Consider the following 14,990-nt stretch of genomic DNA (forward strand, 5'->3'; position numbering starts at 1 on the left):
ACTCCTTTCTTCCAGGAGTCTTCAGGACATTAGCAGCAGAGGAGATCAACTGAGGACACCCCAAGAATTTTAAGTTATAACCTGACCTCAAGTGCAATGTAAGGATCTGTTTTGTCTTTCCTTTCTCCATCCTACTTTCCTTTCTCCACCCAACACTTCCAGCTAGGAGAGTTACCATATCTTCTGCAATTTTTCTTTACTTCTTTTGGAAAGAAAAGGCTTAATAAAGTTCCATTTAGGTTTTCATCCCCATCTTCTCCCTCTCTGATACAGCAAAGATCAGGTATAGGAAGCATGGGCATTAAAGAAAAACAGAAACTGGAGGTATCTATTTAAAGGTGCTTTAATCTTCCTTGGAAAAAAAAAAGAACTTTTGTTCCAGAAGGTAAAGTTCATATTCTGCACAATCTTTAGCTTGGATTATTGCCTCTGGTCCTCCTGGAGCCTTGGCTCAGTGCTGTTGAGCTGGGGAAAAAAAGCATCTGCTTCATTGCAGATGCCTATTACCAGTGCTGGGTGGATCACTGCCACCAAGCCAGCCTCTCGCTTCCAACTTTTCTAGACCACAGTGTTCACAGAAACACCTGGTTGCAACGACAGAAACCATTTGTATCCATTCTTTGATGGATGATTGATTCAATTATATCAGTCCTTAGGCCTGTGGGTACTGCTCACCTCGGGAGAGGACACAAACCATCACTTGAACCAGATATGGTCTTCATCAGCATAAAAATGCAGATTCCTGACCTACAAAGTCTGAACAACTCAGAAAAGAAAACTAAGTACAATATCAACATAAAAATGAAGCAATGATGGGAGAAGGACATGGAAATACCTACTAAAAAACTTAAATTGCTAAGGAAAAGCCTGGACTTCAATCAAACATGGCTTTTCTTCCCAGAGGCCAGACTTACGATGAAGATTGGGCATCTGTTCAGTTCCTCCTCTGTGGCAAGTAGCTTTGCTGTATCCTGCATGGATGCAATCAACAAAACTTTGCCTGCAAGTTACATTCAAAAAGCTCTCGTCCAGAACACTCTTGAACTTAGTTTTCCATCATGAAACACATCTTGCAAATGTATATTTTTATTTTTCCTGCCTGATCTCACGTATTGAGGCCACATAGTTAAAGTATCTTTGGTAAGCTTAAAGTGGGAATGTGGGGGAAAGACAGTTTCTGTAGCACAACTCCCTTTATAGTAAAAGGACTCAAGACTGAGCGATAAGTATAGAAGAAGTCATGCTTACTTAATCATGCAAATTGCAAGGTCAGGCAAGCGATAAATATGTTTCCTCTCAGAAGATTCTGAAAGCCTCCTTCAAAAAGGCAGTCTGTGTTTTACACCCAAAAGCAGACACTGCCTCCTTAGTCACCCTACAACAAGGGCTGAAAGCTGAGGTTAATAAGTGGTTTTCCTTCTCTCAAAATTGCAGTACATCTCACTAGACATTAGGGATTTCCTGTTGCATTCCCCCAGCTGGTGTGAGCTCTTGGGAGCATTATTTCTGATCAAGTATGTTTCAAAATTTAAGACTTTTTGCGTTTTTATGGCCACATAGCATCTCTCTTAGACTTAGCAGCTGCTGAAGAGTTGTCTCTTAAAAAAAAATTACTTCAATTTCAAAAGAATCTGAAACTATTTTCTAAATCCTCCCAAACCTTCAGAATCCTGTTTAGTATGTTTTGAGATTCACAATTGTTTTCATGCTTTTTGCTGGGATTTAAGAACTGCTTCATCTATGCTTACAGTGTTTACTGTTCCTTGCTCTGGCAAAATAAAGGGGGTGATCAGCTATAACAGTTCCTGAACCAAAACAAATTACTAGTTTGGTTTGATTTAGATTTTAACTTTACACTACATCTAAAAAAAAAATCCAAGTATTATTTTGTTCCTCTTCCTCCTATGGGTTGCACTGTTAAAAGGATCTTGCATTACAGATATTGATTCAAGAAACACAGTAACATGCTCTCCCTTTTGGTTCACCCTTTCAATTTAAGATAGAAAGTACGTATTATTTGAAGTGAATCAGTAACATTGACTTCAGAAAGGTCCTAAAACTTAGGACTTTAACTACCCTGGTTCCAGGTAGCTAGGATCCTATTAACTGTTTCTGGCCATCGTACCACTACCAGAACAAGTATAAGGGATTTGCTTTGTTGCTTCTTCTACAGTTTCAATCCATACTGTGGAAAAACATGTAACAGGAAAAATAAGAGTACACTGACCATCGCCAAAAGCTTTTCAATTAATTTCTGCCATGTGGGACTAGAACTATGGTCTCTGCAGCTCTTTCCAATCCCTCAGCAATTCTGGAAGCATTGTAGAATACAGCTGTCCTACAAAATGGAAATCAGATATTTTTTCTAACTCTTTGGAGAGGAATAGAGTCTCTTTAAACAAAGCACCAATCCTAAAAATCGATCACTACCTTATGTAAAGTTACTGTAGTATTAGTGTTTCCCATACTAAATCTAGTGAACACTACAGATTGCATTTAACAACTGGAATTTTTCATAAGAGCCACCACATGCGTCCCAGCCCAGCAGGGTACTTCATGGCAAGCAAGCCAGAAATTGCAACCAATTCAGCAACAAAAATAAGTACAAAAGAAACGACCATCAACAAAACTACTTGAAGACTTGAAGCTGATTTACTACACAGTAGCTGGAGATAAATAATTCCTCTTCTCTGCACTGGCAGACTTTTGGTTCAGGGAATATGTTAAGAGATTCAGAACCTATATCCGATGCGGCATCTCCCTGATTGTTGTGTAAAAACTGTTGTGGGAGAATGTTTAGCCTACTTAGTCAAGGATTCTACCATCTCTATAATTAACTCTCAAAACTGACATCACACCCCCTCAAGGTTCTCTTTAAAATTTTAATAGCCTGATTTATGAATATTCATTTGCCAGTATTACACTTCCAGGGATTTATGAAAACTCAATGGCATGTCTGCTCCCAAATAGGTTCCATTGTTCCTGTTGCTTCTTTAGCATATTTATTACAAGCCAATCTTATGCTGTCAGAAAGTGCATCAAGCCTGCAGTTGGTCCAGCCATCTAGGTTGTTTCACAGAGATTAATAGATACAGCAGACATCTGAGTGCTGCTTCTAAGGATGCCTATCAATACTATCAGTGGATGTGATGCTTCTTCACAGGCCTCATCAGTTTTAGCCTATAAAACCTGTTCCAGTCTTATCTCCTCCTGTTTCTCTCCTCCTACATGTCACTGGACTTAAAAGCCAAGCATGTGACGACCAGCCCTTCAAAGGCTGCTCCTGTGTGAGAGAACAGTTGCCCAAGCCACAAGGGGCTTATAAGATGCATACGGACAACTATTTCATGCAGTCAGTATGCTTCAGTAAGTGCCACAAGTCAAATGAAACTTGCACACTGCAATGATTAAATAAAGTTTGTGACATGATATTCCATTACTAAAAGGCATAAACAGTTCTTCTGTACCAAAATGTGTAATCTGTTTGACAGTTGTTTATTTTTTTCATATCTGTGATGGTGCTGCAGATTTAAACCACTGGCTTGGACACGTATTTCAGAGAGATGTGACCCAACCAACCCCAGATGTAAAGCATCTCCATGTCTGAAAACAGAGTTCAATAAAAGATCATAGTGCAGGTAAATTGGAAGCTCTTATGAACTTGCATTGTGCAACAAATGTAAAGAGCACAGTTTGCAAGGCATGTGGAACTTAAGGCTATATTAGATGTATTAATCCAGGCATATTTTCAGTTAGTTATTTAGAAGCTTCCTCCTAATATTCATTCTAAATGGAAAGCAAAACTAGAATATCAAATAGTCATTTCTCTTGTCTGTTCCTTGTCTGTGCTCCTCCTCTGTCAGCAGAGAGGCAGCTCTAGAAAGCTCAGAAGTACTTTTTCACTTCCTAGCAAAATGAATTTAACTAGGTCCTTCTGAAGGCATCACCAAACCTTACCTTAGAACAATTTATGCAATTATGTGATTTTCCCCTCACCACCACCACTTCAGAACAAACACAGTAAGAGGTTTGATCTGTCAAAAAGGAGCATTCAAAGTTTTTAAAGTATTTAAAAGGTGCCCCCAATGGAACCTGTAGATTACTCAAAGTTATCTGGGGAGATGGAGGAGAGAAATGTAGATAAGAATAACCTAATAAAAAAGGGTATAACCCTTGAAGGGAAAGTGAGGGGAAATTAGAGACAAGCAACTCTAAGAAGAAGAAAGGTCAGAAGTTCCAAAGGATCTAATCATGATCCTGTTTTAAAAACAGAAAGGCTAAAACTGTGACTGATACAATGTCCTATCGGCCAGTCCAGAAAGTCTGAAGTACCATAAATAAAATGGCTTTACAGAACATCATCACTTGTGATTTTTCACTTGATACTTCCTCTAGCTCCCAGGCTACAGCTTTGGCCAGAGAGCATGTTTGGGAATAGAACTGTAAATTCTTACCAACACCTGGCAAAGAGCTTTTGTACTACAGGCACTGCTTGATATTGGTCAGGGCACGGCAGGCACAGCATCACTGCGGTTAAATCATGGTATTTCTGGTTTGCTTCTGTGAAGAAACCAAGCTATTTGGCATTGTTTTTTTTTTTTCTTTCCCACTCTTCTTTGGGTAGAGGAGAGAATAATTTATGCTGTGTCTTCAGAAAACAAAGACGTATTTTCAAAGTCACAAGCTGCCTGTTTGCTCTAACAGATAGATAGATCCTTTGTGGTGGAGGGGAAAGGGGGACCTTTCACTTATGAGAGATCTCCTTTAGAAGCAGAATTTTTTTATTGTTATTATTCTTGTTATTTTAAGCAACAACAGAAGGTTAAAATAATCTACTTCAAGAAGATCTGAAATAAAAACTAGATTTTTACTTCTTCAAAAATAGGAAAGAAAAAATCCAACCCCCAAGTCTGCCCCTGCAGAACTCTACTACCTCCCTGCCCCCCCCCCCCCTTAAAGTTTATTTTTAGTTACTTGCAAGCTAAATCTCTAGCCTGCAACAAAACCACGTTTGGGTAGCTGTCAACCCTTAAAGCTAAACAGCTACAACGCTTGGCAGGTGGTTGTAGGAAGGACTCCTAGCTACAGGGAAAAACATGATAGGCTGGGTAAAGCTGAATGCCCAATTTCTTTTGGCATCAGATACTGTTGTAGGAGACATAGCCATATTGGCCAGGGTCAGGCTCCTGAACCATGTAAATATTTCTAAATGTTTAGAGCTTGTCTGCCTTGCTAGACCACCCACAGGGAGGACAGCTTGATGGCCATGGGAACAGTACCACCAACTACATTGTTTTTTACTGTACTCTACTGAATACACTTAACCTCCAGTGAACTGACAAAATTATGTTCTGTGTCAGGAAGACTCACACACATCTGCCCAGCGGGAGCTGCAGTAAAACATCCCTTTGCAGGCAGAAGGGCACATCTAAGCTCCATCAGCTTTCATAGTTAGGTTTCAGCCTATCAGTCTTGAAACAGGGAAGGGCCACACTTAAGTTTTGCTCCCCTGCATTCAACACAAAAATCCAGGTTTGTGGAAGCAACACAAACACCAGAAAAGTACTTGGTAACTGAACAAATCGTCACATGTCACAAGACAGAAGCAATTCACAAGTGTTAATCAATCCAGAGTTCTTTTCAACCCCAAACAATTTGTCAGACTCTGAAGTCAAGCATCAGGTTGTGTCTCACAGCCACTGAATTCAAGATATGAACAGAAGTAAAATGTCCCAAAGGTACAGAATGAGGCATTGTCAGGGTACACAATATGTAAGTGAAGTAATGTTGAGAATAAGTCCTTTATGCCTCCTAGGGTGTAATCCCATGATGCAATACTCAGATTAAATCTGAGACTATTACCCAGCATATCAACCTTGTCTGTTCCCAGCAGAGAGGTGACCTGAAGATCCTGTTTAAACTAGCCCATTTATCCAATCAAGACAGTAAAACCAAATGCATGAGAGAGCTCTTCTCTAAGTACTTCCCTTGGATCTCCTTGAAACCAGCTCTAGGCTTCAGTCTTAAAGCCTGGTCCCTAATCCTTGGAGCCTCTCAACTCCTGCTTTCTCTTCTCTCGGTCTGTCCAAAGTCTTGCATAGGGACGCAAGTGGCCTGTTGTGGAAGGCTACTTGCAATGCCAGGAAGACAAGCCAGGGCAACTAAGCTTAATAGCTTTTGATTTATATTAAGTGTCTGCCAAGAGAAATGTGTGTGTAGTCACTTTTTTCCTGACAATTAACTTCCACAGAGTTGTGTTGTCATGACATTTCATTGTCTTCATTCAGTCTCACATCATCACAGGCAATTGCATGTCACTCAAAAGTCTACTCAATTACTGGCCCTGGGTTTCATTCAGAAATACTCATCCCTGTAATGTCTCACTAGAAACTAGGTACTTCTGTCCTGGCTTCAATCAAGCTGCCAAGTTTCTGTGTTATCAAACTCAAAGTCTTTCATACGTGCACTTCAAAACTATTCCCTAAGTTTACTTACACCTATTTTTACGTAAGTCCAAACAACCCAGTATAGGCAGTATATGTTACTCAAATCTCAAGTGAGAGGTGCAGAACTAACTAATTTTAAGTGGAAGACTGTTCAGACTTAAGTCCCCACGATGCTGTTTCAGAACATCTTTGCATGGTGCAAAGGCAAGCAGATAACCTGGGCAATTTTTTAACTTTGGGCTAGAAGAAACAACAGGCAGCTTGGTCCAAGAATCAATATGATGTCTTAAAATAAGAGAGAAGTTCTCTTTGGCATAAGAATATTAGCACAACACTCGCACAACACATTGTCCTACCTGCCTTTCCACAGTCCGTTTAAGCCTTTAAATTAAGCAAACCGAGGATCTTGTGAACCCAGTATGACAGACCTTGAGTTGCAAGCGTCTAGATGCTAGCATTACACCTGACACAGTGAAAACAATACGAAGCACTGAGGTACCTCATAGGTCATAAGGCTCACAGCTTTTCCTGCCACCCAACCAAAGACACCACAGTGTTCCCTACTCACCTGTACTTCATTCTCATTCCCACATTGAGCAGCTCTTTTCTAACCTTGACTCTTCTCAGTCCCACTGAATCAGCACCTGCACTGGCATAGCCATAGTAAGCAGGGCTAGGGAACTCATTGGACTAGACAGAAAGGGGAAAAAAAATGTTTTCAGAGCAGTTCACTGATCTATGTGGCCATGTAGCCAACTGACGCGCATGGAGACAATGGTTCAGGAGCAAAGTGGAATGGGAAGGTGAGTGGGAGGAATTCCTAAACTAGTATTTTAAGGCAAGGTTGCCACCTCCACTATTCCCATCTGCCAATGGAAACCGCAAGCTGTCTAAAGCAGTCAGAAGAACAAATTTGGTATCCCTAGCCCTCAACAGTTGCAGGAACATGACCCAGTAGGTGTGCATGAGTGTCTAACAGAGGTGGACAACAGCCATCATTCCTGACAGTAGTAGGAAAGAATGTGTTGCAAATGGTGTTGGAATTGCCTAGGCATTTCCAAAAGAAATGAGGAGACCTCAATTCGAAACTCACCAGCCTGAAACCTGAACCCACTTCGAGGCAGCCCTAAACACTAGCCTACAAGCAAGTGAATAGCAAGGCTGCTCCTGGCCTCCCTTGTTTAAGGCAGTGCAGCTATGAAGAACATGAAGTCTTATCGATGACTTCATGTTTTTTCTGCAATTAGTAATTGCTATAAATCCTTCTAGTTAATACGTCTGACATACGTTACTAGTTCAGAGAACAAAATGTTGGACCGAAGTGTGTTGATGCTATGTTTTCTCCTTTGACTCAATCATTACAAATCCCTATAGCCAGCAAATATGCATAATCCAAATAGCCAGAAACATCACTTACACTGGAAAATCTAAGCCTTTATGACTCTGAGTAAGTGCCAGGTTGGATCATTTTTCTTGTGCCCACCTAAACAGAACCCTTACACATAAAGGGTTATGACTTCATCTGATGACTGATCACCAAAGGCTTCCAGCCCCTGGTCAGAAGAGAAATATCAACCATTTACACCTATGGGATCTTTTTTAAGTTCACAACTCTAAGTTACCAGAGCTCCTATGAGCTGAACACTTACCTCTCTTATCTGGCACAATATGCTACATATGTTCATCAAATCTGTTCTTTTGAGTTCCAAGATACTTCAAGATAACCAGTTCTTTGCTACTTTTTCAAAAGTGCCTAACTTAACTGTTCTTTTTACAGCTTAAATATTCCATCACTGAGATCTCCAGCTGGACAGGTTACTCTTCAACACAAATGGCAATCAGTGGCTAGATGAAGCCTTGGTGTAGATACCTACATGCCAATCCTCTTGTCACCATCACTGTTAGCCTACCTGGCTCTTCACTGCATGTCTCTCATCTGCTCAAAGTGGTAGAGACACTTGCGGTAGACATCTGTGTAAGTCTATTTGCCTTTTACAGACACATGTACACATGCATATGTACCCTTAACACTTCCTGATCCACACTCCTCCAAAATCCTTAGGAGATGTCAAGGATAGATTTGCATGGCTTCTTGTAAAATTAAATGACCTTACCTGTATTTGTGTTCATGGTTAGTTCAGTTAGTCTTTCTTGCTCTGAATAAGTCTAAAGACTTTTATCCTTTCTAGAAATTTCAACAAGGAAGAAAACATCAAAGTTGCCCACATACCAAAACCAATTTTTGCAGAGTACATTTCCTCTAGAGGTCTTCTGATTCATTGGTGTTGCAGGTACAAAATAACTGTAAACCAGTAAAGCACAAATCTAGACAGTTGGTATATAAACAGAACTGACTAGAAAAAAAAAATTTCTAATGGTACAGTTGGTTAAGGTTGACTAAAGAGCAATGCTCTCGATTTTTTGCAGAGATGCAGGAACACTTTTGTGTTAAATGCTCAGTTCAGTTTTAAATGGCTAAGAGGCAGGACTTGCCCTGACCCAAATACTAACAAAGCAATAGTTAAAATATTTGTGACTCCAATATTTGCACATATTCTACATTTGTAGAATACCTTTAAATATCTGTATATTGGTAATCAGAATATTTTACTGTGTAGAGCTTTATAACCAATATGTGTTATGTACTATTTTATAAGGTACAGATTTTCTCTATTAATGTTTCCCCACTGATAATTTAGTAAGAAATGGAAGTAAGAAAATATGAGAAACCTCAACCTGAAAATTTGGTATTTAAACCTGTAACTGTAAGGTAGCCTTTAAAGACTTGAGTTCATTTTACAGTTATAAAATTAAGTTTACCATTCTGGAACACACTCTTCAACTATTAACATAAAGATTCCTTGCTTCCAAAGATGAGCCTTACTATTCAATCAGAAGGGATGGAGGTTGAGCTATGTTTTCCAAGTCAGCTTGTACAACTCACACAGGTTTCACTGAGTGCAATTCAGAATGCTGGCATGTGTTTTTTGTTTGAAGGAGTTTTAGTATATTGCTAAGTCTAGTTAGGGTTTTTAAGGCATACAGAAAGCTGCACCTCCCTCAACGTTAAGAGTTCATCACGTTGCTTAAAATTACCAAGATTGAATCCTTGAGTCTGTTTCTTTCAAATGAATTACATGCTCTGGATGGTTTGACTACAATAAGAAATATATCCTTCAAGGTTAGCTTTACTCACTGATTCACAATTTAGAGGAAGAAAAAGTGAAATCCGATGGTGCTGGAGCACCAACTGCCCCAGCTGTTCTGCCCTGGTTGCCTGTGTTAACAATCAGGCAAGTTTGGGTTTTTTTATTGGAAACTGAGGGCAGGCAGGTGTTGTGACGACTGACACCACAGCCAAGTGAACCTAGGTGTCTCAGATCCCAGCCCTAACTTGTGGCTACAGGGTTAGCATTACCACCCCCTAGTCACTGCTGGAGTGCCAACAGCTGCCTGAAATTTTGCTTGCAGCAGGATATCACCTTGTTTTGGGGGCCAGTTGGCACTTGGTGGAAAATTACATTTAAATACTGTCCATTTTCCATGCTAATAAAAAAGAATTGCCCCAATTGTTTGTAAGAGTTAAAGAGTTATTCTAGCTGTCTGAGGCTTAACTGAGCTTCTTGTCAGAAAACTGGAAAAAGTCGCATGTGAAGCACATATGACTTGCATATTCCCTAGGTCATTTGGTGTAACTGTTTTGAACCATTAATTCACACTCATCCCTCCTTCCAAAGTGAGATAGAAGGGGACTGTGCTAACTTTGTTTTTTAGGGAATAGACAGTGATTTTGTCTAAATCTAAAGCTGATGTGACAGAGCAAGAATAAAAACCTGCAGGTCTTTGCTGGCTGCCAAGATTATTACAGGTATAAGCCATGAGGAGCACATTTGGCAGTCATTAACTCCAAAGAATTATTATTAACTTGTCAAGGTACTTTGGCACACAATCTCTTCACTAACTCCTGAAGGCAGTGCCTTTGTAACAGACCACGAGTAACAGCATTGCAGCTTTCAGCGACAAACAGCTTTGTTCTGGGGGGAAATCATACACTTCCTGCGCAACAGTCTGATGAGACCTTAAGTTGCTTTAGAAACAGATCTGGTCTTAGTTATTACAACCTATAATTTATGCTTCATGTTTAAGTTCATCATGACGGGGTTTTGTGTATACCTGAAGAGAGACATGCCTGAAAATCTGAATTTTAATCTGGGTCTTTGAAATCTGACTTTACAGCTTATTTTTTTTAAACTCTGAAAACTGTCATCATTAAAGCAAAGAGAGACCATCCCATCAACTAAATCCAAATCCATCAGCAAAGACTTAATACATAATTGCTGTGCCCTCTCTACTGAAAGGCTCCCTTCAACAAACCACCATGTGAGTAAATGACATCAGAAGCATTTTTATCACCAGTTACCCAATGCATTCTTATCTGCTTAAGGCAGATTCCAACTAGGACATGTTTTGCTTATTAAAAATCACGACCTTCCAGCATGTCTGTTAACTCTCAAGTGCCTAGTTGGGAAAACAGTAAAAACAGTGAATAAATAAGGTGCAAACACTGCGCACATTGCTTCCTTTGAGAGCTCACTATTCCCCTCCATTACCCGAAATGGAGGCTTCTCCACACTGAAATAGAAGCCTAAGCATTCAGCAAGAAAACTCACTGGGAACCCCAGTGACTGCAAAGTCAATAATCTCAGTCACTCTATTACTGCAAATTGTTCCAGAGCTTTCACCTCTTCAAAATTTTAGTGATCAGACAACATTGGGGAACAAATAGGAACTCAAACAATGGACATTTAAATTAATTAAGCTTGTGCAATTTCCACCTATGTTCATTATGTGGAAGGCTTCATAGAAAAGATTGTGTGAAAATGTTCTGAGCAAGGAAAATGACAATGTTGTATTTAAAAAAAAAAAACTAAACCCACAAATCACAAATTCTACACATCCATAATATTTTTTTTGCATAAACAAATGCACTAAGTCTATATGAAGCTTTCAAACCACTTCATCAACAAAAATCTAAATAAGAGAGAAATCACGGCTCATAATGTGTTGTGATGTATGCAGGGTAACACATCAACCCTTTACACACAGGAAACAGGCAAACGACTCTTCCAACCTCTCTGAAAATGTCTTGGTCACAAATGGCTCAACTCCACCATCTCTGAGTGTACCTTGACTCACTGTGAAGAAGAAATCCATGCTATCATTTCACTTTCCTCTACTAGACAGTTTGGGGAAGCTCTGTGTGCAGATACAGTGCAATCTCTATTCCCTGTATAAAAGTAAAAATGGCATAGCTAGATTAAAACTGCTTGTCTGTCCTCACTATCTTTATCCCATACGAACTATCAAATACACGGAATTTAGCAAAGAAATGCAATGTACAAAGCTACAGTCCTTTTAAATAAATATCATAAAAACCTGATTCCCACCAGAAATTTTTGCCAAGAATGTAATTTAGCAATGCAATCAAGACAAAACATCATCAGGAGAGGTAGAATTAATGCTTAAATTGACTATTTTCCCAGAGACAGCAGGGAAGAAAATTTACCTGTTTCTTCAACAAGTTGAACTATCTGCTGCACAAGAGGAGCTGATATGATAGCTTTTTATCAATCAAACTGTTTCCTGCATTACACCCTTAACACACTTGAGCCTGAAACCCAAATTAAGAGCTCCAACAGTGTCTTCCTGATCTTGTGCAGGTTCTGTGGTACCTAACTTCCATATCTGATGTCTCGTTGGTCTGTTTTAAGGCTTGTAAGGCATTAACACCATCTAACAGGTTTGCAGGAGCACAATGCACATGCTGAAATGGAGAAGCAACCCACGTCAACTTGCTTTTTAAAATACAAGCAAAAAAGAAAAAAAAATCAGATCATATAAAAAGGATCCTTATTAAAAATACTAACTTTACTGGAAGCAACATAAAAACATTTCAAAGTCAGGTATCAAACTGAAGTACACATCTATTAATTGAAGACAAAAATTAACAGGCTATCTGAAGGATATGGATGGGGCAGTTTCTTCCTAAACCTCACCGCCTTTGCAGGCAGAAGGATACAATCTCCTATAAAATATGGAGACACAGGTGAGTATTTATTTGTGTATCTAAAAAAGTCTGTGTGGGAAAGTTTAAATATATGGGGTGGGGAGGGTGTTCCAATAAAATACTCCCATCCCTAAATTTATAAAGTAGTTTTTAAACAGTAACTCTCCAGACATATTCTGCCTCTGCTGGTATCCTCTATGCTAACCCACAGTTTTACATAATTCAGAATAAAAATTCTAGATCTATTTGACAGAGAAATACAGATTTGTAATCCAAAGAAAACAGAAAATGGCCTTAAACTGCTAGTTCCTGAAAAGGAAACTGAAACACTGAAAATTTATTTCCTCGGCAAGGACGCTATTCTTGCGTTTCTGGAGATTAAAATACAACACCTGGAACATCATTGAAGCAAGGAACCTCCTCTTTTCACCCTCCTTTCCCTTATGCTCCCTACTTTTAATGGCTGATACTGCTGCAGGAAAGGAAGGTAAAGCAGCGCCAGTACTTTTCACATGTGCTGTCCTGGTAATGTTTAAAAAGAAGAGACTGGAAAGCTTTCTTCAGAACACTCAAACCCTCAAAACACAACAGAGTTTCCAATGCAACAGTATTCACACATTTACAGAACTTCTTAAACACAAGAGAAAATTACTACTGAAAAATTTTTGGTTTATAGAAGTGTCCTTATAGCTCCTTGTAGTACTGTGGCTAAGGTTAATGTTTTAAAACCAAAAAGAAGAGTGATACCTCACACAAAAAACAACCCACAAGAGGACTTTCCATTCATAGCAGAATGAACTCATCCTTCAAGGAAAACCACAAGAATAAAAACACAAAATGCCTTAAGGAAGGCTGAATGACTGGCATGCACAGGCTGGAATAAACCCACTCACATTTCAACCTGACAAAGCTCTAAATATTCTCAAACAACTGGCTCAAGCGACTGCGTGCAAGCACTCCGAATGAGGTGCTACTTACTTCAGGATCCTGTAAAATATCCACTTGTCTGCCGATACACAAGGAACGAAAGAAAGTACAGATGTAGCAGCAGGAGTCAAAGTCTTCTTAAAATAATTACTGATAATGCCTGAAGGTCTCTTTAGCCAGGAATTTCATAATTATTGTTATAGATAAGTTTCTCACTTCAGTTAAGATTCCTTTCCAAAGGGTCTAACACTCACCCGCTAAGAAAACAGAAAACTGACTTCATAAAAGTTACCACATATCAACATGCAAAGCTGGCAAGTACATGTGCAGTCAAGATGATTCAGATAAGTCAGATAAATTTAGAACAGCGCTTTCCTAAAAGCATGCATTCACCAAATGCAGTAAATACGCAGGAGCTATATCCAAGAGCTGATTCCAAACATTAGAGCAAAAAGTTTATTAGTGAAAATCTCCTTTTAAGAGTTCGCTGCCATCTGAAGTCCTCAACAGTGTTATTCCTTGATCTGCCTTTAGTATTTTCATCCATCACTTGATTTATCCACATAAAAACGTATAGGCTCTCCAGCCTCAGAGGACTAAGCCAAATGCAGTGTGGCAACTTTACATAGGACCAACCTTTTATGGTTGGAACAGTAGAGCTTTGATACAGCTAATCTACCATAAATAGCTCTTGAAACTCAGAAGGATCAAATCAGCTGTTGCAACAGTCCCAGCCTGTAGCTGCTTCAAATCCAATTATACCGTCAACTCGATCTTGCAGCTTTCCTTTTTATTACCCCCATCCATAACATTTTTAGACCTGCTCCTGTGGGAAATTACAAGCTGCAAAGACAAACGTAGCAGAACAAAATGCATTTAATAAAAACGGAAACAACTGGACAAGTTTTCTTACATTTATCTTAAGGAACAGAACTTCTATTAAAAAGCAGCTAAAGAATTTGATGCCCATAAAAAAATATCATCAGCCCTGACTTGTAATGCAAACCTATATTTTGAAATAAGCAAACATTTCTTTGAACAGCAAGCTCAGCTTTAAAAGGCAGTCAAAGCCAAGCAGATACACTTCATGAAGCACTATCTGTGTCCTAGATTAAGGCACTGAATTCCTTGTATACTTTTTCTATAACTTAGCTAGACCTGAGAAGTACTAGAACTCACTGTTATAAATCCTGATACTACAATGTTTCCTTTCAGTTAGGTAGAACCATTTTTCCACAAAGAAGCTGAGAACTATGATTTAAGAATTCTTAAGGAAGTTTCCAAAATGTATGTTTACTAACCAACCACAGAAGTCAACATAGCTCTAAAAATTACCCCTAGGACTACTAGAACACAGCAGTTCCTGAGGAACTAATGCAGTGACAATGTCCTGGAAGGAGATACTGGTTTGGATCCAGTGGTGCACAGGTAAGCAGCATTATCTTTATGGTACACCTCACAGTGCAATGAAACCACAAAACGCAAATACAATACGTATACACAAATAAAAGAGTTATTTTTAAACCACATATTGTCAACATCACTACAGT

General features: G+C 39.2%; 1 protein-coding gene across 28 annotated transcripts in view; it reads right to left on the minus strand.

Annotated features, from left to right (window-relative positions):
• The window catches only part of SVIL (supervillin), a 143,575-nt gene that overhangs the window by 92,226 nt on the left and 36,359 nt on the right, over positions 1-14,990 (minus strand). The window contains exon 1 of one of the 28 annotated variants that reach the window (XM_069859418.1): positions 13,492-14,044. The exons of the other annotated variants lie outside the window; for them this stretch is intronic. The gene's annotated coding sequence lies outside the window, so the exon portion shown is untranslated. Of the gene's footprint in view, positions 1-13,491; positions 14,045-14,990 lie in introns of those variants that run through there. 28 annotated transcript variants of the gene reach the window in all.

This window comes from Phaenicophaeus curvirostris, chromosome 6 (assembly GCF_032191515.1).
Source record: "Phaenicophaeus curvirostris isolate KB17595 chromosome 6, BPBGC_Pcur_1.0, whole genome shotgun sequence".
In the NCBI taxonomy this organism is placed as follows: domain Eukaryota; kingdom Metazoa; phylum Chordata; class Aves; order Cuculiformes; family Cuculidae; genus Phaenicophaeus; species Phaenicophaeus curvirostris.